This window comes from Pleurodeles waltl, chromosome 3_1 (genome assembly GCF_031143425.1).
Source record: "Pleurodeles waltl isolate 20211129_DDA chromosome 3_1, aPleWal1.hap1.20221129, whole genome shotgun sequence".
NCBI classification, from domain to species: domain Eukaryota; kingdom Metazoa; phylum Chordata; class Amphibia; order Caudata; family Salamandridae; genus Pleurodeles; species Pleurodeles waltl.
In genome coordinates, this window is record NC_090440.1 from 922540460 (window position 1) to 922565244 (window position 24785).

At 48.2% G+C, this 24785-nt stretch overlaps 1 protein-coding gene across 3 annotated transcripts in view; it reads left to right on the forward strand.

The window, feature by feature from the left end:
- The first annotated feature begins 1255 nt into the window (after nt 1-1255).
- PAFAH2 (platelet activating factor acetylhydrolase 2) overlaps nt 1256-24785 on the forward strand; it is a 190100-nt gene continuing 166570 nt past the window's right edge. The window contains exon 1 of one of the 3 annotated variants that reach the window (XM_069223904.1): nt 1256-1401. The gene's annotated coding sequence lies outside the window, so the exon portion shown is untranslated. The remainder of the gene's footprint in view (nt 1402-24785) is intronic. The other 2 variants (XM_069223906.1, XM_069223905.1) reach the window with 2 other exon arrangements.

Consider the following 24785-nt stretch of genomic DNA (forward strand, 5'->3'; position numbering starts at 1 on the left):
TTTATACGTTTTAATGTGCTCAGTTAGGCAAACTATAAACGATTATTTCTTACAGTTGACATTAGTTTATACATATGAACGATTCTCCATATTTATGAATATGCTTTAATGAATGTTTTATTAATACAGCATTGTTAGACATAAGCATTTCACGTCTATAATATGTAATATCAAATACGCTCTCTCACTCTAAATGCAGTATGCTCAGGCAAAATCTGCTACTTTTATCAAGTGATCACTAGAGGTGGCGAGCTACCTAGAGCTTGAGGAAGGCTCCAACCAGATGCCTAGCTCCGGTTCTGTTAGATGTTCGATTGATCACTCTAGCCCAAAACGAGGTGATATGGTTGCTGCCTGACACTCAGGCTGCTACTTCTTGTGCGAAAAAAATAAAAACAAAGTTTGATGATAAACCTTCGATGTAAAACGGACAAGAGGGAAACAGATATTCACTCAGTGGCTGAATTGCACAGTGTAAAACAAGAAATACCAGCTTTCTAGCTTGATGATATTGTGTGATCCTAGGCAAATATTTTTTCCAACAAGACTCTTTTTTCATCATTATCACATTTGAGAGAGCCTTCAAATGCATGACATCAGGATGTGTACTACACAAATATAGCGTGGTTTGTTTAAGAGACCAGTGCCGCTCCACCTACAATAAAAATCTACACCTTATATATAGAGTAGACATGACAGCTGACACCTCTTAGTTTACTTTCTGCATTGTCAGAAGGGCCTGAAGAGGGGGAGGAACGCTTTTAAGATAATGTTTTAATAAATATTTCTCAAAGCAGTGACATAATCTGAAGTACTGAAACAAATCTCCATATTAAATAACACGTTTTTAACTTGTTGAATCATTTTCATCATATTTTAACGTGGTTTGTTGCATGACTTACATAACAAATATTAGCGTGCCCAACCCTATGTCAGACCGCCCGCCTAGGTTGTTAAACATGAGCGAACTGAGCTCTGGAACTTGAGTTCGTGAAAAACATACAACTACAAAATGTATTCTATGTCAGGACCAGTGCCGCCTGAATATGCGCATCAATATATCGTCATAGAAATCCTGGTTAACCAATGAAACGCCACAAGAGCGATCTGCCGTGCCGGTGAAGATATTGCTCTGGCAATGTCCTCAGTCGCCCAGAAGATGGCGCGCCTGACTGTAAGTAAGAGGAGGTTTTACTAGTTCAAAGTCCCTGTGTGTAGCGTTGCGGTAGTCTCTTTTCTCTGTCAACTGCTCGTTAGTCTCATCTTTTCTTGTGGTGTCCACAGTTGTGTTTTTTTAATCTTTTAGTCCTACTTCTACCTTCATGCGTTTGGATTTCCCCTTTCTCTGTGTTTATGGTTACTGTCAATCGCCATGGACAAGCTCTAATTTCCTGGGTAGAGGTGAGTGCTGCTGTTAACATCGGACTGTATTCGTTTGGGAACTAGAGACTCATTTTTGTGAAACAGGACATGTTCTCTGCTTTGGTCCTCTAGAACGTTCATTAATCCTCCTTTGAATTTAAGGTTGGAGACTCCTTTTAGGACATCACAGAATCTCAAAGTCCCAAATCCACATCAGTGACATTGCAGGGATTTTGTGGCAAAAGTTCATGTTTTTAGAGAAAAATAATGGTAGCCAGACGTGAGACTCTGTTAAAGTTCACGAGACAATTAAAATACATATTTTGCATTTATATACTTAAAGTGTGAGGTTGAAAAATAATACTTCATACGAGTTATAAATAGATAAATTGTATTCTCTAAACATTTCAAGACATTTTCTCCTTCGTGCTGCATTCGCTGTTGCGTACTACAAATTAAAGGTCAGCCTCAATTGTAGCTTCTCAGACCCACCAACAGCCATGTTATTTTCGCAGCTAAAGCCCACCCCGTTTTTAACTTAAATTGACCCATGCATTTCCTCAGCGGTGGCACCTCCTACCTTGTTTCCCACCCGGATCCCATAAACTCAGACCACACCAATTTTTGCTTTTGTGGAAGAATTGAGGCCGCAGTTTATTAGGCAATTTTCAACTTACAAGTGTCCTTCAGCCACCATTTTCACTTCTTCAAAGAGCTATTGCCCTTCTTTTCATGGGCCTCCAAAGCACTGTGCCCTACATTCAGTGCCGGCCAGTCTGCCCCAGGTGCCTTATCACCATGGGGTGTGTAACCATTCGTTTGCATTCAGGGCAAGCGTCTGCTTCCAGCCCCAACCGGAAATCATTTGTTTGCATTCAGGGCAAGCGTCTGCTACCAGCCCCAACCGGAACGAGCCTGTGCCCTCCTTGTCACGGCCCCAAGCACTGTGCCCTGCATTCAGCGCTGGCCAGTCTGACCCAGGTGCCCTATCACCGGGTGACCTTTCACTTCCGGTGCATCCACTCAGTTCCTTCCGGGTAAGCGTCTGCTTCCAGCCCACCAGGTGACCATTCACTTCCGGTATCATTATTCATTTCAATCAGGGCAAGCTTCAGCTTCCAGCCCAAGAATGAATTGGTATCCTGGGTGAATGTTTCCACCCTTCTTTGCCAGTTGACCTAGTCACCTCTACACCAACTTCTTCCGGGCCACAGACTCTGCCCTTGATTGTTTCCTTCCGGTTTAACACACAAGGCCATTGTGGTAGCCTGTCAGTACCACCCTGTGTCCTGACTGTCACCTGTTTGTGGCCTGTTCCCCTCCAACAACTTGCCATTATTCTTTAGGATCGCATTGTAAGTACCACCATGCCTTGCTGGGAGCTTTCGCTGCCTGCAAGGCCCCCCCCCACTCCATAGGTGCGCCTCAATTCTTCCACTCTACGAATTACCTCTTGCATTCAATGATGCCCATCTGACATGTGTACCCCATGGGGACAATGTTAGTCTGGCTGCTGCAAATTAAGCTATGCTTAATCCTACCTCTGGCTAACCCCAACAGGAATTTGGTCATGAGGCCGTTTAGCCTTCATCTTGACAACTATATACTATCTTGGGATTGAGCCCCTATCTAGGACCTCCTGGGGATGGTCTCTGATGATACCACCTCTTTCACATCCATGGTCCTAGCCAACTCAGTGAGGGATTCCCTCAATCTGAAACAAGTTGCCCCTCCCGATAGCGGATGATCAAAATATCTGAGTATCTTGCCCGGGCTCGGCATGCCTGAATTCTACCCCTGCAACCCAGGCTTTGCGAGCCATTCGACCCTTGTGCGCAGAAGCAGGAAAATTGCATCCTCCCCCTGCTGCCGGCTCTTTATGCCCTTCCACACTCCTGACAGTGTGCTCTCACCGGCTCCATCCATTCCTCGAACAGGTATCAACTCCGGGAACTCATCCAATTCACCGTTTTCAGGCATTAGTGGAACTTCCTTTTTGGCCGATCCCTTTCCTTCAAGACTTTTTTTGCTACCCCCTGACACCTCCATTATCTTTTGTTGTGGCTTGTGGTAGCACACTGATCCGCCCAAGTTAGTGTTTAGGTATTACCAGTTATAAAATTCCCTATTGTGACTCCTCTATGTCCTTTGAATGTGCACTCTGGTAAGGGGGATGGGGATAGTTGTCGCCTCCGGGGTATGTTTTCCAGCCTGGTAGTTCACCTCCTGGATCACCCCTACCAGGACCTGCCACGTCCTCCGAGGCCAGACCTAAATCGACGCTGTGGGGCACTCCCTCCTCAGGACTCGTATGATCCACATCCGTTTTGCAGCTGACCTAAAATGAAATAGGCGTTAGCATAATGAAAGGTGTCAGTGTTATTGGAGTGCAAGTGCGGGCACCTTTTTTATATTCTAACTAGTGAACCCTGAAAATCATTGGGGTAATGGAACGGACTTAAGGGTGTGTGCACCTGTAAATGCAGATGGACCTGACTCAATGGAGAGACATAAGATCTGTCCTACTTCCTTTCCCCTAATCAGCCCCACTAGTCCAACGCTTTACTTAACCCCATCCACCTTACTATTGTGCATCAATTATGAGACTGGAACAAGGGGGTCTTTGGGGTATTTATTGTATAGCAAAAGGTGCCTACTAAAAATAGTGAAGTGGGAGGGAGGGTTGGGGGTATAAGTACTTGGAAATACAGGTGGGCTCCGTCCATCCATACTAGCACCATAGATAGTTTACGAGCAGAGAGAAAACAGCTCAGCCCCACTATCTTCCTTTTACTGTGCCGCCCATTCCTGCTTGCTCCACCCAGTTGCTTAAACTTATCTGGTGTTCTTGCCCCCGGCCCTTTATATTTGTTTCTGTTTCCCTTTTCTTCATTAGTTACCCCCTTTGCCATTTCACTGCAGTCTCTCCTTCCTTGTTAACAATCTTGCTCACTTTCACCTGACTACATGCATTTGCCCCCCTGCTGTCCCTCCCTGTCACACTGGACACGTGCATTGCAACACCTGATATGTCCAAGAGTTACCCCATGCTTTTTTTTTTTTTCCTCCTTCCCCTAAAAGCCTGCTAGGCATCTCCTACTGTTCCTTGAAATTACGGTATTGAGCTGAGTTACCTTTGGCACATTGAATGCACTCAAGCTGCTTTGACTACCCACTCATCTTTCCTTCACATGTGTGCTCGTCACTGAGTAGTGCTTACTTGTGTCCAGGTTACGTGCCCTTAACTTTCCCCCGCCTGAGTACCTGCCAATGTTCCCCTTTATTTTGTGTGATAGTCTTTATATTCCATCTGTGAAAATTCTTCTTCTAACATCTTTTGTTAAACGTTACCGCACCCACCTACTTAGAACAATGATGACAACCTGAGGATGCCTGAGAGGCAACTCAATCCCTTCCCATTTCACCACAGACATAAAAGGTTTTGAATCCCCCAATATAAAATTATCCCGTTTAGCACTTGTTTTGCCGCACTTTGACTTATACCCATACTTGGAATTGAAAACTGTTTTACGTGCACAAACCTCCAACCATTTCTGCTTTTCACATTCCCCTGCTGAGATGTGACATTTTTATTTTTTTATTTTTTTTGTGCACAAACCTACTACTCTTTCTGCCTTTCACCAGGCCTATATTATATGCCATACCACACTCCCCTTGACCCACCTTGCACCGATGGGGCGCACTGGGGAAGGGGGAAGAAGGAGCGGAGAGCGCTCAGTATCTCCCAACTCCCTCCACCCCAAACCCTTGGCGAGGTGCCTTGCACAGCCACCCAAGTCAGAAGAGGGCCAAGGTATACCTCCCACCACAGCCAGCCGGGTGGGGTTTCTAGGAACTAATGCAAACTCCCCTGCCAACCCCGAGGAGTAGGCACCTGCTGTAGAGATCGCCATCTGTCTAGCAAGGTGCGAACCTAACAGTAAAAGACAATGCTGTTGTTGAGGCAAATTGTTTTTTTATTTTTATTTTTTACTCATTGCAGTTTCACCCCCTTAAGTCACCCTGAAAGCCTAAAGGGTAAATAATGCTCAGGATAGGGGTCTCAACCTTAACGCACGTGTATCACCGCTTGTGTAACTGGTTGATGTGCTCCTTCATTTAAGGGTAGTACCTAAAAAGACCAACCAGAAACAATGCTTTTGCTAATGGTTGTTGGGTGATTGTTTGCACATGTTCCCCTTATGCATATCAGTCTTTTCACTCCCTCTTGTTGTGCTTTTCCACATCTCCTTCATCCCTTTAAATACATTATGCACCCATTCCCCTGTAACCAGTGCATTTTCATATTTTTTTGTGTGAGTCTTATACATTTTGTTTTTGTATACCTCATTCCCATACCTCTGCTCAAAATTACCATTGCCAGCAGAATACATCACCACTGTACTCTATGCCACACCACTTCACCCCATAGTAAATTACCATTAGTGAGTGCATACAAACCAGGAATTAGGCAAACCCTGTAGGATGCAGCATCTGGCTTGCTGCCATTGTTATTGGATATGACTACTTGGGGGTAAAATACTGTTAACCATATCCTTGTGCCCCACCACTCCTCCTATTGTCCTTCTTGCCATGTTGTCAAGTGACCCGGTATCATGACGCAATCACCCTGGGCAAGGTTATCCGGAAATGCCACTGTTCTCTATAAAAGGTTCCAGACTTACCTTGCATACTTTGTCCCTGAACCTTAATTCCTCCTCCTGTTCCCTTTATACGCCACTCCTGACCTGGGTTGCCCCACTACTGTCACTGCCTTTGCTCAGGTGAACAGTGTCCTTTTCACCTCGTGGATGAACTCCTTCCTTCATTGTATCCTATAACGGAAAACACACATTAGCATTTGCATCACCTAGACTTCACCAATCTTTTCGCCCCTTCATGCGTTTGACCCCCACGGACCTGCACGAATACGTCACCAACTCAACGACTCTCACTCCGATCCTCCGTATTTTTCCGATAATTTGTATAGAAACTGACCCCCCCTCCCTGCCTCAACCTATCTTGCAGCGGTGCGGGCGTGTCAGAGAAAGGGGAAGGAGGAGCTGGAAGGGCTCTCTTTCTTCCAACCCCCCCCCCACCCCAACCGCCGACACTGTTTCTTGAAGCCACCCCCCGCTGCAAGAGGGACACGAGAAGTGCTACCAGGTTATAGACGCCCAAAATGGCTTCAGGATTACGCTGCTTCAGTATTAATTGTTCGCACATTTAAAAACCGCAAAATGCAAGAGTGGTCTGAAAGGGAAGAGACTGGCTGTAAACAGGGTATAGATGTCAGGTATGGCTTCATGACTACGCTGTTTCCATTGTTCACACTTCTCAAGGCCGCAGCATGCAACAGTGATCTGAAAGAGAAGAGACTGGCTGTAGCAGTATTAGTGTTTACACATCAAAGACCGCCGCCTGCTTCTCCCAGGAGAGAATTGGGCGCCTGCACACCTCATGGATGGACTACTTCCATCTTTGTATCCTACAACGGAAAACACACATCATTAGCATTTGCCTCTCCTACCTTAACCAATACTTTCGCCCCCCGCCTCAACCTATCTTGCAGCGGTGCAGGCGTATCAGGGAAAGGAGGAGCTGGAAGGGCTCTCTTTCTCCCAACCCGCCCCACCCCAACCGCCGACACTGTTTCTTGCGACCTCCCCCTGCTACAAGAGGGGCAAGACTAGTGCTACCAATATGGTTGCGAAAATTGTCCCATAGTGCTCCCCCTTTTGGCTGATGGTCCCAGCCATTTCCCTCAAACCAGGTTATTGAAGTGCCCGTATTCTTATATATATATATATATATATATTTTTTTTTTTTTTTTTAAACATTTCATGTTGCCCAATAGAGAGTGAACAGTCACCTGACAACACGCAAAGGCGTCACTCATGGAGAAAGCAAAATGCTAGAGTGATTTGAAAGGGAAGAGACTAGCTGTAAACAGGTTATAGATGCCAGATATGGCTTCAGGACTACGCTGCCTCAGTATTCCGTGTTCACACCTTTAAAGGCCTCAGCCCGCGTCTCACAGGAGAGAATCGGGCACACGCACATGTTTAATTCACAAAGTAAGCAATGCTCATAATATAACTGCAGCATAGTTCTTCCTGTAATCGCGCGCCACTACCTACTTCCACAACTGTCACACGAACCACCCAACATCTTAAATAATTGCCAGTAGTTCTCAATTTCTTAAAAGCGTCCCACCATACACTGTAATTGCATCTCCTTTCACCGTTTGCTATAGAGAGAACGCCCAGCACTCCCACCCAGTCTTTGCCAGGCACCTTCTAAACCTGTGCTCACCACCTTGCCTTCAAGTAGAAACTAACAATTGGTGCCCTAATGTTGCTCCGCTCCGCAGAGCACACGCACTGCACTCCCCGTGGCAGTAAATGTCAGTCATGCCCGACAAATAAATTAATACAATTAATTGTAAGTAGTTCATGGTATAATAAAATGAACCACTCTTCAATGTAAATACCTGCGCGCACTGCATTACAAACCCTAAATAAAATTGAAACACACATCTCCTTTCCACATTTGCTCATATTACAAATAAATTAATACAATTACTTGCAAGTAGTTCGTAGTTTTAATAAAATGAACCACCCTACAACGTAAATGCCTGGGCGCACTACATTACAAGTCCTAAATAAAACTGAAACAATTCATTGCACGTAGTTCAGTTCCTAAAACAAACCACCATACACCGTAAATGCCTCTCATTCAAGATTAGCTGGAGGCGGGGGGTGCATTTACCGCCGTCCCGGCAGGCCTCATCACTCTGCCTTCTCCATGCCCGACACCCACTCAGACCCCTTTTCAATAAATTCACAGTGCCGGCCTCAGTTGCGTCTATTCATCTCTATAAAAACGTATCGCACTGCACGCTATCACTTTACCATACCTTTTCTTTAAAATACATGTTTGGCTTTGTAGAGGAAGGCTCTGTCGTTTTTGTTTGACTATTTCGAAATGTAAACAGTCTCCTATTTTCGTGACTATAACTAACTTTCAGCAGTGATGTGTTTCTGCACAGGGCCCTTTACCCCCAGTCTGCTCGAGCCTGGCGTCGATATTCTGGTGGTATTCTGGTGGTATTCACTTATGACCAAGTAACTAGCTATGCCCCCGCCCAATCGTCTCTTGTTTGCTCTCCTTCGCCTGAAGGTGTGCAGCTCTCCAGCCACCCGAGCAGCACTGCCGTAATCCCTTGTGTGAGGCCAAAGAATTTAGGGACTCATCAAAAGGGGGTGCAGAGCACCGCCAATTTACAGAGTAACTGAAGGGTGGAGTGCAATCCCAACTAATTATGCATCCATTTTCTTACGATAATGGCATTACTCCTAGTCCTACTCCCTCGCCTTCCTTTAAACCAATGAGGCTTCCTGCCTCCCTCAAGACCCTCCCTTCCCCTTTTAAACCGCCCCCCACCCCTACCACCTCCTGTACACAAACCAAGCCCAAGTAGCAACTCAGACAGTCCGTACCGGGGGGGCGGGAGGGAACGGAAAGGAAGGCGAGGGAGTAGGACTAGGAGTAATGCCATTATCGTAAGAAAATGGATGCCTTACCTCCCGTCCCTCCCTCGCCTTCCTTTAAACCAATGAGACATAGCAAGAAACACACAGGAGACGGACACTGAGTTGCAAGAAGTTTATCACAATGCACATAGGCTACCAAGACCCTACTCCTATTACCTCATAGAGGATAAGACTCGGTGGCCCAATACCGACTCCAAACCACCCAAGTCCGACAGTCTATAATGCCGAACAAACGTCGAAGGAGAGGCCCAAGTGTCGGCCCTGCAAATTTCCACCACTGAAGTCCCCTGAAGCTCAGCCACCGTAGCCGCCATACCCCTGGTAGACCAACCCTGATTCCCCTGCGGAGGAACCACCCCTTTCAAGGAATAAGCCAACAGAATCAACGATCTCACCCATCGACTCAAGGAAGCCGTGGAAGGCTTCTCCCCTTTACGGGCCGGACCGAAACTCACAAAAAGCGAATCACCCTTACGGAAAGGAGCCACCACATGCAGATACTCCAACAAAGCCCTGCGCACATCTAAAGAATGTCAACGAACCTCCTCCACCGAGGAGGGATTTGGACAAAATGAAGGAAGGATGACCTCCTGGCGAGCATGGAAAGAAGAATTAACTTACGGAAAAAAGAAGGCACCGGAACAAGAACCACCCGATCCTGAAAAACTTTACAAAAAGGAAAAGAACAGGCCAAGGCCCCCAATTCCCCTAAACAGCGGGCCGAAGTAATGGCCACCAAAAAAAACGTTTTCAAAGAAAGATGGCGTAAATCACATTCCCCCAGAGGTTCAAAAGGGGCAGCAGTCAACGCATCTAAAACCAAAGAAAGATCCCACGAAGGAAAAGAACGTACAGGGCGAGGAAACAAATTAAGAAGCCCCTGAAAAAATCTAGGCATCAAATGACCTTAATCCGGAAGATTACGCCACAGACCCCTAAACGCCTGAAAAGCTGCCCACTGCACCCGCAGAGACGCCACTGACAACCCCAAATGCGCACCATCCTGTAAGAACTGCATCACATCAAAGATAGACACGCAGGTAGGATCCAATTCATGCCGTAAGCACCAAGAAGAAAAAAACCTTCCACTGTCTACCATAGGAAAGCAAAGTGGAACGCCGCCTGGAAGCCAGCAAAGTAGAACTCAAAGCCACTGGTACCCCCAGACCCGTCAAACCCCGGCGTTCAACCTCCAGGCCGTCAAGTGTAACCTCCTCAATGACCCAATCGAGAGGCAGGGAAACTCCAGGGGCGACGGACAAAGAGGAAGAGGCCACATCCGGCCGGATGCCATCAGCTGCAGCAATGGAAACCAATTCGCCCTCGGCCAACGGGGCGCAATCAAGATAACCCTGGCCCCCAGAAGACGCACCCTCAACAGAAAAGACCGGATCAGCTGAAACGGCGGGAAAGCGTACAAAAGGCCCCTCGGCCAAGGACACGACACCCCGTCCACCTCCCAAGCCTGAGGACACTGAAACCGGGAGCAGAAACGACCGAGCTTCACATTTTCCGTGGACGCAAACACATCCAGCACTGGAAGACCCCAGAGACGAACCAGACGAAGAAACAGTGACTTCCGGAGGGAGAAAAGTTGAGAGGAAAGAATCACCCGGCTCAGCAGATCCGCCCGAACATTGACCACCCCCCGAATGTACGTAGCCTGGAGAGAAGGAACCCACTCCTGAGCCCACAAAAAAATATCTTCCTGGCCAGACTGAACAAAGCCCTCAACCTGGTCCCCCCCTGTCGGTTGACATAAGCCTTGGCTACTAAGTTGACCATCCGAACAAGCACCGCAGCACCCTTCAGGGACACCTGGAAATGTATCAGAGCCAACAATACAGCTTTCAACTCGCGCCAATTCGACAACCGATTGGCCTCCAGCGGGGATCAGAACCCCTGAATCTGTGCCGACCCCATCCAAGCACCCCATCCAGAAAGGCTGGCATCCGTTGTCACCACCACCGGGCTCAGAGGAGACAGACACCCCTACCCGAAGATGATTGGAATCCAACCACCATCTCAACTCCCTGCGAATCAACCTTGACCCTGGAATCCTGGTCATCAGAGAACCGGACCCTGGTGCCCACCTACTCAGGAACCAGGTCATCAAGCAAAGCAGATGGAAACGCGCCCAAGGGACCAGAAATATCACTGACGCCAAATGACCCTGCAGACGCAACCACAGAAGAGCACAGGGGCAGTCCGTAACACAACCTCCCTCACCATGGACTGGAGTACATCTAACCTCTTTTCTGACACTGTCACCAAACCTAGCAGAGTCCGAAACCGAGCCCCTAGAAAAACCAGATCCTGGGATGGGACTAAATCTGATTTCCCCCAGTTGATCAGAAACCCGTGGTTTTGCAGGACCACCAGAACCCGGGCCACCTGCCTCCGCAACAGGCCCTGGGAGGGCGCATGAATCAGGATGTCGTCCAGATATGGATGAATAAACACCCCTTCTGAATGCAGCAAAGCCACCAGGGGGGCCAGCGCCTTTGTAAAAATCCGAGGAGAAGACTTGAGGCCGAAAGGCAGTACACAAAACTGATAATGCTCCTGATCCACAGCAAACCTTAGGAACCTCTGAGAAGTCTTTGCCACAGGCACATGCAGGTAATCATCCTGCAGATCCAGTGACACCAGAAAGTCCCCCTGACTGTCCAATAGGAAAATAGTCTGAATTGACAGCATGCGGAAATGCACAGTCTTGATCCAAGCATTCACTTCTCTCAGATTGAGCACAGGCCGAAACCCCCCTGATACCTTCTGGACCAGAAACAAGACAGAACAAGTGCCCTGACCCCTTTCATCCAGGGGAACGCGGGAAATGGCCCCTTTTAACAGCAAGTCCCGGACTCCGTCCAACAATGCCTCTCTCCGTGCCCCTCCTGTAGGCAGAGGAGTGGGACGCACCCCCGAATCCGGAGGCACCACAACAAAATCGATGACGTAACCATTGGCCACAATGTCCAGCACCCAATGATCGCTGACACTCTCCTGCCAAGTTGAAAGAAAGTGCCTCAGCTTTCCCCCAACCTGCCCTATGCCAGGCCCACAGTGATTGTCAGGACCCCTTCTTGAACCTCCCTCCCCCCCGGTTCGAAGGAGCAGCTTTCTTAGGGGAAAAACGAGGCCGAAAACGACGCTTCCTAAAAGAAAAAGATTTTGCATCCATCTTGGGAGAAGAACGGGAATGCTTCTCCCACCCTTTTCCAGAAGCAGAACCCCCTTTATAAGGCAAGGCATGGTTCCTTTCCTTAAACGCCTTGGAAAGCATGGAAGGCAATTGATCTCCAAACAAGCTACGACCCTCAAAAGGCAGTCGCACTAGGGCAGACTTCTCCCCAGGGTCGGCCTTCCAGGATCTCAACCAGAGGGACCTACGGGCCCCAATCAAAGCTCCAGACGCCAGAGCCGAAGTACGGACCACATCAGATGATACATCTGCCATCAACCTGGCCTGCTGCTCCATACCAGCCAGGAGCTCGGAACACTCCGCCCCTTCCTGAACAGCCACTGCCAGCTTATCAAAGTCCTGCACCAACGACTGGTCTGCATAAGCAGAATATATACCTGCTCTCAGTGCCAGATTCTCAGCCGCAAAAGCCCTCTTGAGCCCTGAATCCACCTTACGGTCCGTGGCATCAGTAGGCACACAATCTTCCGGATTGACTGCTGTTTTGCCAATCAGGGTAGCCAAAATTGAATCCAGGCGGACCGAGGAAGGTAATACCTCTTCTCCCTCTAGTAAATAAAGTTTCTGAAGGAATCGTGGAACCTGAGCCTTATCCACATCCTTCCATTCTCGAAACACCATATCCTTCATAGGTCCCTGAAAAGGCATGGCAAACTTAGAAGGCGTCTGATATTGCGGAAATAAGTGAGAGTCCGAGTTCGTAGGCTGAACACTGGAAACCCTAAATTGTCCTGTACATGTGCCATCACTTCCCACATCCCCTCCCTGGAGACATATATCCCCCCAGAGGACGTAGATGGAGCCTCCTCTTCCTCATCCTCTGAGGAGCACCTTCCTGCAGAAACAGGTGTATGGGTAGCTTTAGACCGACTAGGCCTGGCCATCCCTGCTTGAAGAGCTCTGGAAACAGCCACCTCGATCATCTCCTGCCCCTCCTCCCTGGACATGAGTGGCGCAGCACCACCACCCGGAACCTGGGGAAACCCCGGGTTTGAAATGCCAGCAGCACCCTCCTCATCTGAGGAGGAGGAAGAAACAATCCTCCGTCGCTTAGCAGGCCCCTTAGGTATGGTAGAATCAAAACACACTACCACCTTCCTGAAAACACCCCCAAATATACATGGCCTAGGACCTCCCACAACACAACCATTAACCAATCCTCACCAAGTCAAAAATTAAAGAATGCAGTTAAAAATGCGGGCAGAACACCCGTCCTACCAGTTCTGGAACTAAAAAATGCTCCTCTACGCGGCTCCGCGGGCTGAGGAAACCGGAAATTGATGCCCCAGCCTCAAAGAGCCGGCTGACCCCGTCAGCCGACTCCCAGGACGCGTCTTACGAGCAGCCCCGCCTGCTCTGAAAAGACACGACCGGCCAGAGCACACCTCGCGGAGCTCTGCGCCCCGAGGAGTGCTGAAAACGACATCCCCCAGGCCCTGTCGTGGAAGAAAGAGAAAAGGTAAGTCTAGCGTGGGCTAGATAAAAAGAACAGGAGGTGGTAGGGGTGGGGGTGGGGTTTAAAAGGGGAAGGGAGGGTCTAGAGGGAGGCAGGAAGCCTCATTGGTTTAAAGGAAGGCGAGGGAGGGACGGGAGGTAATGAGTGTGATGTTATTTGCAGACTCGTTCCTGCTCTGAACTTAAAAGGGGGGGAAGGCCTGTACGTGGCTCCGTGTTGAGCCAGGATTTACAACTTTCTTTGAAGTGACTGCATTCCAGGATTCGCGCGCAATATGACTTGGGCGGAGTGCGTAAAAACATTTAATCGCACTAATTTACCGGTCTGTCTCTGTTTAATATCATTTGAAACTCGTAACTGCGTCTTTCCCCTGGAATAGTGTTCTAGAAGCAGTGCAGAGGTACTACCCTGAGGCCAATCTGCCAGATATTTAAGATATGCTGCCCATTTTATTTTTATTTTTTTGCCAATGGAAGACAGGACGGAATTACCGGTTATCTGATATACGGATCTCAAGTCGATGGTGCGACTGGCCTTCTCCACGTTTTTTTAATTTTTAAAAAAAATCTATTTATTCAACGTTATTCAAAACATAATACAAGAGCTGCAGTACATTCCACTTAACTTAGCGAGAGAATACACAACTTTACTACTCATATATATCCATGCATATTAGTGGTTTGTGTATAATACAGGTACATTTTAGCGTACTGGCATACAACTTAACATTGTGTAACTTTCAATACTAGTCATGTCAATCAATATGCATAGGTCTATATATCGGTATAGGGAGTAATGATGTTTGCATTAGGCTGTATAGGCACGAGAGGTAACTATCTTTTGCGTTTGCATGGCGTGGTTAGTTAGTAATATCGAATCTGGGCCAGAAGACTAGTGATGCGCGAGCATGGCATTTCAGTTCGCCTTTGAGTGCGGCTCCGTTTAATAATTTATTTTATGCTTTGGTTGAGTGTGATGATATCCTGCCAGCCTGTCAGTACAAAGGGAGAGGAATGAGTGGACGGGTGTTGTGCTTGCTGAATATCAGACAGGGGATCCACTAACGGATGTTCTTTACTTTGGGCGTCTCAGGGAGGGTACTTGTGATCTCTAGATTCTATTTTTACTACGAAAAGATCCCAGCTTGCAGCGCCTTCCTGTATCTGTCCCTTAAGTTGCAGTTGTCTTAGTGTTTGAGCCTCTGCTATTGCGCAACTATGCAAGTCTCTCAGCCAGGTGGAGTGAGGAGGGGCATTTGGGGCCTTCCAGTGTGTGGCGATCAGGCGCTTGTATATCACAAATGCCAGGTCTACAAACTTGTGGGTGTGTTTATCTCCCTTAGCCCGGTGTCGTATACCAAGTAGGCAGGATTCCGGAGTGGGTGTTAACGCGTGATCCACTATGTCTGCCGTGGTTTCAATAATGTGACACCAACCAGTATTTATTGAGTGACATTCCCAAACCATGTTGTAGAAGTTAGCTGCAGGGGTGGCGCACCTTGGACATATTAGTTTAGAATTTGGGTATATTTTATGGATACGAGCCGGAGAAAGATATGATTGATGTATGTAATTAAATTGCGTATATCTTAGCCTAATATTAGGAGATACGGACTTAATTGAGGTGAGGGCTGCTTCCCAGGATTCCTGGGTGGTTGATGTATTAAGGACTGAATCCCATCGGTGTTTAACCTGAGTTAAGGCAGTGCAGTTGCTTGCTAGGAGTATTTTATATAATTTGGTGATGGTACCCTTTGCGTTACCCATTGAAAGTACTGAAGTGAGTAGAAGGGATTCATTAGGTTCGTTGGGGCTACATCCCCATAGGTTGTGTAAAAGATTAGTGATGGCGCTGTATGTCAAGAAAGCCCCAGGTTGCATTATATCAGCCGCCACCAATTCTGCAAACGTACTTGCTTTGGAGCTCGAGTAAAGGTCTCCCAGGTTCAAGGTATTAGTCACGTGTATATCGTGATAGGAGGAGAGAGCTTGTATGCCCAGTACCTGCGACAGTGGCAGCAAGGGGGAGTAAGGGGGGGACAGTGCTCTGCCTTGTACATATCTCTGTCAACAGTGCCTGCCCGTGTTCCATAGAGGTGAATGATTTGCTGGGTAGGGGGGTCCTGCCAGCAAAGAGGTCAGTATCGCTTGTGGTGCTGTGTGAGCAGCTATCGCTATACACTCCGGAATGGTCGGTTCGTTGAGCCACATTGTGACCCATTGCAGTTGGGCTGCTACGTAATATCATTCTAGATTCGGCATGCCAAGCCCGCCTTCTTCTTGTGGGTATTGCGTGATGGCTAGTGCTACTCTGCGCCTGTCCTTGCCCCAGAGTAAATCAGTTAATAGTGAGTGTATTTTGCGAAAAACGAGCGTGACAAGGATATCAGGAGCGCAGTAAAGTAATACAGGAATCTCGGTAGTACTAGCATCTTGGCTATGGCCGTCCTGCCCATAGGTGATAAGGGTAGCGAGCTCCAAAATGACAGGGAGCCACGGGTGGAGCGGAGTAATCGGTCTAGGTTGCCTTCTCTTAGGTCTCACAAAGAGTGGTATATCTGAACGCCCAAGTATTTGAAGGTCTGGTAAGCCCATGGTAGCTGGTGACTAGGGAGTGTCTTTTGCTGTTCGGTGGGTATACGAGTGAGAGGGAAAATACATGATTTAGTCCAATTGACACGTAGGCCAGAGGCAAGGGCAAAAGTATCCAATATTTGCATAACCCCAGATAGAGAGGTAGAATAATTGCGTAAATATATCAGGGATATGATGTGATATGTTTTAGATTCCTGGATGCCCCATATTTGAGCATAGCTGCGAAGCTTAATTGCCGGTGGTCCCATGGCTATTGCAAATAATAACGGGGAGAGCGGGCATCCTTGTCTAGTGCCTCTACCGATGGGGAATGCTTCCGATATTACTTGACCGGTTTTGACACGGGCTATTGGTTTGGAGTATAATGTTGCAATCCAGCTGATGAAGCCGCTCTGGAAACCAAACGCTTTAAGAGTGCGGAAGAGATAATCCCAACTGAGCGTATCAAATGCTTTTTCTATATCTAAAGACACAGCCACAGTTTCTGGTTCTGTGGTATTGTGCATGATGCGAATTAACCGTCTTATGTCTAAGAAGGTATTCCTACCCGGGATAAATCCTGATTGGTCTGAGTGTATGAGGTGCGGTAGGTGAGGGAGCAGTCTGTTTGCCAGGATCTTCCCTAACAGTTTGCAGTCAGAGTTCAGAAGGGAGAGTGGTCTGTAGGATCTGACGTCTAGTGGGTCGCGGCCTGGTTTTGGCAGGACTACTATTAGTGCTTCGCGCAAGAAGTCTGGTAGCTGTTTTCTATTGCGTGCTTCGTTAAACACCTCAAGCAGAGGTTGTAGAAGGTGAGTGGTTTGTGAGTTATAGTATTCTACTGGCAGACCATCTGAACCATGGGTTTTGCCGCGTGCCATTTGAGAAAGAGCCAAGCGAAGTTCCTCAATGGTGATGGGACCGTCAAGTATATCTGCGTTGCTAGTGATGTTTGGATTTTGGGGAATCTTTGCTAGTAGCTCAGTCAATTGTTGGTCTTTTGGAGGGGTAGTGGGTTGATATAAAGAGGGGTAGTACATGTAAAAGGCTCTGTTTATGTCTACCTGAGTATTAATCATATCACCTGATTGTAACCTAATCGCACCTATTGGCAGGGATTGCAACGGTTGACTTACCAGCCATGCTAACAATCTTCCTGATCTGTCTCCTTCTGTGTGCTGCCTCATTTTAAAGTGTCTATAGTCATGCCAACCCAGTCTATCATCGGCTTCTCTATATTTCGCCTTCAGTGGATTTAGTGTTGCTGATGGGGTGTCGCTTGTTGAGGCTTCAATCTCTGCTCTATGTATTTTGGCTTCCAGCGTTAGTAGTTCCCTAGTAAGCGTTTTTTTGACCCCCACGGAGGCTGCCAAGTATTGTCCCCTGATTACGACTTTATGGGCGTCCCATTCCGTGGCGCGTGTTAGTGTTGAATTTTTGTCTAGGGAGAAATAGTCCGATAGCCAATTGGTTATTTCAGCATTAAAGGGAGGATCAGTTAGGGCGTCTGGTTGTAGGCGCCATGTTGGGATGCGGGTGTTTGTGTAGCCCCATAGCAAGGTTGCATAGTGTGGGTTGTGGTCTGATATGGTGCGGGCTAGATAGCCAGATGTGCTTATCTTTGAGATTATGTTGGATGATGCGAAAAACATATCTATTCTGGTGTAAAGTTTGTGTACTGGTGAATAGAAAGAGTATTCGCGCAATGTAGAGTGGCCAGTTCTCCAAATTTCGTTTAACCCATTGTTAGAGGCCCATTCTGTCAGGTCGAGTGACGCACGTTTAGTTGGGGCACTGGCTAGTGGGGGGATGGAGCGATCTTTTTGGGTGTCTAAGACGCAATTAAAGTCGCCTCCCCATACTGCATCTGCTGCGGGGTCTCCGAGCCTACTGTTGTTAAGTGACCAGAGGAATTCCCGTTGATTTACATTGGGAGTGTATAGTGCTATCAGTGCTATAGGGTTACCGTCTAATGTTCCTTCTAAGATCACGTACCGTCCATTTGGGTCACTTTGAACGCGGGACATAATATGTGGGACCCCGGGGGCTATCCAGATTGCCACTCCTCGTGCATATGTTGAAAAGGTGGTGCCATATAGCTGTCCCCTCCATTTTGTTTTTATGCTTGCGAGCGAGGGTGCATCCAGGTGTGTTTCTTGGAGCATGGCAATATGTATTTGGTGTCTTCTGAGATATGCATAGATCCGTTGTAGTTTACTAATGGATGCCATGCCTCTTATATTCCATGTGAGTATTTTATAATGTGGGAAATGTCGTTGATTTTGAGAAGCCATGGTGTATATGTGGTTTTACGCGAGCGCATAGTGATTTCGCAAGCCTAACTTCCCATATGTTGATGATGTACTTCGTGCCTATTGTGCTCAGCCATTTTGCCTTAGGATTACCTAGCATGTTCTTTAAGTTTACATTGTACTGGACCGTCTTGGTATTGACATTGATCAACTCATGTAACCGGGAAACGTCCCATTTAGTTTTAACAATAATATTTACTATAGTTAACTTTAACTGTAAGTGTGACAAGCACAGGGTTGGTGCGGAACTTGCCAACCTGATGTAACGGTCCATATGGAGCTGGGGGGTGCTTCAAATTGATGGGTACAAGACAGCGTTGATCCCGGCCCATTTTACACTTGGTGGTGTAGCTACTGTCCGGGAGCCTCAGTCAACAAGATGGTATAGCTGGGAAAGATGGTGACACGGTGGCGTGCCACAGCGGCATTCGAGGAAAAGGGGGGTGGGAGGAGGAAGCTAACAGATATCGTCCGCTGTCCGTGGAGTGAGGTTGGGGCCACGGGCCGAGTCCGCAGAGTCAGAGTTTACTTCTGGGTCAGGGTCTGCTTCCGATTGCGCAGACATGGATGTTGGTGATGCCGAAACAAAACGCAATGTGGTCTGTAATAGTAGTGAACGTTCTTCACAAGACTGCTCAGGGGTAGGTTTGGTGTCTTGTTTTCTGCGGGGTCTCCGTTTATCCATTGGTGGAGGACTTTTGTCTGTGGGGTTACTCGCGGATGTCGGGTCAGCAAGGCCTTTTGCGTGGAGCCACGTCCATGCATCTTCCGGAGTAGTAAAAAAGAGAGTACGGTTGTTATCTTGTATTCGGAGTTTAGCAGGGAACAACAGGGAATATTTGATGTTATGGTCTCTTAGTCGTTCTTTGACTCGATAGAGTTGCGCTTCTTCTGTACCTCCACAGTGAAGTCTGGCTAGGCCGAGATTTCGGCACTTTTCGAAGCGTATTGGGCCTGACTTACGGAATAGCTGTAATATGAGGTCTCTGTCCTGATAGTTAAGGAGTCTTGCTATTAGGGGGCGAGGTTGAGCACCTGGTGGCAAGGGCCTACCGGGGACCCTGTGGGCGCTTTCTATGGAGAAAAACTTTGGGACATTGCTCTTTAAGACCGCTTCAATTCGATGAACAATTCTGCGCTGGGGCCCTCGGCCCGCTCGGGAAAACCCACGAAGCGGATGTTGTTGCGGCGAGACCTGCCTTCTGCGTCTTCGGCTCTGCGTTTTAGTGCTTCCACCTCCGCTGTTACGGCTCCCATCTGTGACTGGAGTTCGAGTATAGATGGTGTAAGGTGTGACGTGTCTTTTTCCAGTCCTGCAACCTTTTCAGCCGGCTCTTGTTGATCTCTGTGTAGCAGGTTAACATCCTCAATTACTGAGCCTATTTTTGCTTCCAAGTGGTTTTAGTGTCTAGTGTGGCTTGCAGTACTTTTTCAAATTGTATTGTATGTGTTTGTAGAGTTGCGTCCATTTTTTGCAGAGCCTGAAATGTGTCGGAAGCCCCCGCAGGCGGGGGCGAAGCGCCTGAATCCATGTCTCCTGGGGGCCCACGTAAAGTCTTTGGTTTGCCCATTGGTTGGCTGTTGTATGATATTGTTGCTGGTAGCTGGGTTTTATGTTGTGTTGATTGATTGGTGCTGCAACAATTTGCCGTTTTTATGTGAGCGCCTTGTTTAGCATGGTGCAAGAGAGCTTTAGAGTGTTCTGGTCCTCGGGTGCAGTAATCGATTGGTTTAATTATTATAGTAGGTACTCAAACTTTATAAATTTGTTACTTGGTTTCCCTGGGTACTGTGCATATGTTTAAGCCTTTGGGGCAGACAGTACTGAGTAGAAATGTATGTTGGGGCAGCCTATTGATTGTGTAATGTATATTACACGGGGTGTTTATGTTACTTTCTCTTTTCCCTTCCTTCTTTCTTCCTCTTCCCTTCTTCCACCACACTCCTCCTTTGTGTAGTGTGGTGATTGGCTAGTGTTGGTAATCTGCAAGCTTCAATTTTGCGGGCGTTTATTTTTTAATTGCTTTGGGAGGGCTGATATCAGCAAGAATTTACTTTACTGCATGCCTTTGTGTTCACTGAGGGGGAAGTCCATGTCCCTTATATGCGCTGCGACTCGCTTTATGTCGCCAGTGAAGCGCGTTGAATGTGCTCCTATTTGCAGTTGTTTGGATGCTGCTTTATATCCCCACTGGCTGCACGCGGACGAGATACGCATCGTTATACACTGAAACCCCCAGTCGAGCCACGGAAGTACACCTCGACACTCAATGGCTCCCACGACGGCCGCCTCAGGTTCCACGCATCGTGGCAGGGAGTGGGGAGCTGGCAGGGCGTCCGCGTGCCGCGTTGGGGCTCCTGACACACCCCCAGCGGGCGCGACCTCAACGGGACAGGGCCACAAAGCTGAAGTGGCGGCACAGCTTCCCACCCGCGCCGCCGATAACAATCTCGGCCCGGGGCACGCGCCAATGGCTCAAGCCGGCTCCGTTTACGCGGTGCAGGAGCTTCTCGGCCCGGCGCCGACTCAGTGCAGGCCGCGTCACTTACTGCGCGGCTCCTCGGGCAATCAGGGCTTCTCCCAGCGGCTCCCGGCAGGACGCCTTGCGCAGCTCCGGTGTTCCACCTCCACGGAGCATCGGCACCTACCTCTCCAGTGTGTGCTGGCGCCTAGGTAAGGATATTTGTTTAGGGCCGGGATCGGAGCTGTGGCTTATGCGTCCGACCCGGTCGCCATGTTGGACACGCCCCATCTGGCCTTCTCCACGCTTAGTAAGAGCAGGGCTGTGTTGAGTAATCCGATGCCTTTCCAGTGCTGCTGCAGCAAAATTGAATTGCTTACGTGCAAGAACATTGCACACTCAGCACACTGCATTCATCGTACAATTTTGCTAAATGGTTTCATTTTCCTGGTCCCACTTAATACCGGGCACTGACCCCCCACCCCCCTTGCTCCATCCCTCAATGTGGGTGGATGCTAAAGAGGAGACCCCCTCCCCCATTGCAGCTGTAAATGGCTGTCCAAATGGAAACCCCGTTTGTGTGCACTTTAACACAACCTGATAATTGTTCACAAGCCATTCGCCTGCTGCAGAGATCTGAGATTTATTGCCTCGCTCTGAAAACACCATCTTGGGCAGCATGGTAAAATGCATGGTGTGCCCTGCTCCTTTCCGTGTTGTACTCCCCTCCATAATCCCACATCTGCCAATGACCGTTGAGGCCTGAGTGCTCGTATCGTGCGGATAAACTATAATACATGCCAACAGGTGCCCACTTCCACAAGTCGGCCCACAGTGTGATGGCACCGTTCGCGCTGCCCCAAAGCCGGCCCTGCAAATCACGCCTTTGGTGCCCTCACATTCACTTACCACGTTATAGCTCTATTTGGGCCATCCTGTGCACGGACCATAATCCCAGCAGCAATGTATGCTGGTGCACGGAGGCACTCCAGATCAACTGGTGAACGGCGTCCCGACAAAGGCAGCAATGCCTCAGACGTGAGCAACCACCGCAGTGCCATGCACAGCCAGCAAATGCCAGTGTGCCAATTGTAGTGAAGGCCGATCTGCGGAAAGGCCAAAGTGAAACTACTAGTCCCAAATTCAGTTGCTCCGAAGTGGAGAAAACTTCCCGTACCATGTCCAGTGCCAACTCCGCCTGTTTCCGACCCCCGACCTAACACTGTGGCAATATTTGCTTCTTGGTGAGCGTGTGAATAGCTATATTCCGTATTGGCCCAAATTAAACTATACTTACGCGCCTGTGCAACTCAAAAGCCTTTTGCATTTTGCATTTCATCCATCTCCTGCCACCCTCTACCCTCCCCTCGGACAATGCAACAGCCGCACCTCTGTCCTCTGAAGAATCCCCAGGAGAAAGAGGGCCTGTCCCAGGCGCCCGCAGTTAAATACCTTCCCGGCCACATTCCTATTGCTAAATTTATGACCGGGCTGGACCCAGTGTCCCATTTCCTAACCAGTAACCTTCCTTGCCTGCCTTATCTCCCTCCCTTACACCTGCCAAGTCGGGTTCTGCTCCCTGGGGGATGGCCTCCACTAAGGCCCATGGTCCAGCTATATCCCCCCCACCCGAAGGGGTGGGGAGGCGAACCAAGGGGCATTTATAGTAGGAAACATTGCAGCCTGCACCTAGCATGTACAATGTTCAGACTATAGCTATGCAAATGTTTCCGAATTAGCTTCATTAAGAATTGTTTGGTGGCTGTGACCAATAACGTTCACATTCTTCTATTTCATAATCTCTTCCATAACGCAAGTGAATTTAATAGAAATTTGGTTTTTACTCTTCGTAGTAACTTACAGTTTACATGGTACGCGTGTTTCTCCTCTTTGTATCTCTTTTCTCTCCCTGTCTCTCAGCCTCCAAATGCTGCCCACCGTGGTGTACATAAACTCTGTCACGCCACATTCTACGGTATCGCAGCTCACTCACCAAGCCATGACATGGCACCCACCAACATATATCGCGGAACTCGCTCCTAACATATGAAAAGCAAAGGGAGCTCTCACACCTAAATCAGGGCCCCACTATCATTACTTAATGTCTCCTCAAGACAACAATTTTAAAGCGAAAAATAAATTTAAATTCTGCATGCACTAGTCAGTTCTGAACACATATTATACATTCCTACATATGACAAACAAGCATTGGCAAAGCCCAAAAGTTCTCGCCTTTGGGTCCTATTGGCTCTACCAATCATTTTTGACAGGGCTGCACAGCTTCCTCTTGGACCAGACCACCGCATCATTTTTGTAGATTTGAGGAACATGCGGCTGCCTACATAATGATGAGGGTACTTTTTTCTGTTTAATTAACGGTCCGAGTTGGATTGGTAGCTGAAAGGGAAAACTGTGTTGAACTGTTTTATCAGTAAGTTTGAGGGGAGTAGTAATAAGGTGAGTGGAAGCAATACAGACAAGAGTTGGGTGAGGAGAAGTAACAGTGGGAGACATCAACGTAGAGCAGGCAGGGTAGAAGCACACCGGCAAGCAGCAATACAGAGACCACCAGGTGAGGAGGAGACTCAGTGGGTGGGAGAGGAGGGCGCTGGTGGGGGAAGCAACACAGAGGGTGGGGTGAAGAGTGTCAGCATGACGAGTGCATGGGGCAGTAGGACCACACACACAACAGGTGTACGTGTGGTCACCGGACACCACTTCCAGTTACCAGGGAACAGAGAAGAGTTCCAGGAGAAGCTGGGGTGGACCACTACTGGCCAGCAGCTCCTGGGACAACCAATGTGCCTGCTTGCCTGCCTGTGTGGGTAGCAAGCGAAATAAAGAAATTGGATACACCCTACTGGCCTCCTGTGTTGTCCTTTGGGTTGGAGGGCATTGCAACACAACAACTGGAGACGAAAGCAGGATCTCACACCACAATGCGCTTCCTGCATCGGAGTGAAACCAAGACGCGCTTCCTGCTTCCGGATCCATTCGTCAGCACCTACTCGGATCCAATACAAGAGCGCGACCTCAAGAGCCTTTGGTTGCGCATCTACAAATAAGGAAATAAGCAGTAAGCACCCCATAGGCATTATCAGGCACCTCTTGGCCATACGAACACAGTGTGGGCATAAAATAGCAAAGAAATCACAGCGTGTGCATAAAATATCCACAGAAATACATCAGAAGTAAGAAATCTGGCAATTAAATTGCAACTGTGACAGCAGCTACGCGTTACCAACACACATTACCAAATTGCAGTTACAGCTAGAGCAGTCTCTGACCATGACTGAAGAATACAATGAAGGTGCAATTCCAAGCACAATTTTCAGGCACCCTTTGACCTTTCTGACAGTCAAACAAACAACACTCGTTGGGAGAAATGGATCAGGCGTTTTGAACACCACCTGCACAAATCGCAAGGATTAACGGCGAGGGACCTATTTCTGAACCTGGGGGGTGGGGGGGTGTGATGTTGAAGACCTGCTTGTAACCTTACCTCCTGAAGCAATCGCTACATACAAAAGCCTGATAATATGCCTCACAGACAGTTTCCACCCCCAGTGAAATGTCGACTTCGAATGCTACACGTTGAACACTGCATGCCAACAAGCAGATGAGCCCCTCAATGACTTTGCGACTCAGCTGTGCAAACTAGTCAACTACTGCGAATTTGCAAATTTGACAGTGAGACCGCCATCAGGCTGCAATCATCAAAGGATGCCACTCAACTGGATTCCCACAGAAAAATACTGAATGAAACGTACACGCTGGACAAAATACTGTCCATGGTGAGGTCAGAAGCCAGGGCCACATCACATGCCATCTAAATGGAAAATGGGAGAGTGGGAGCGAT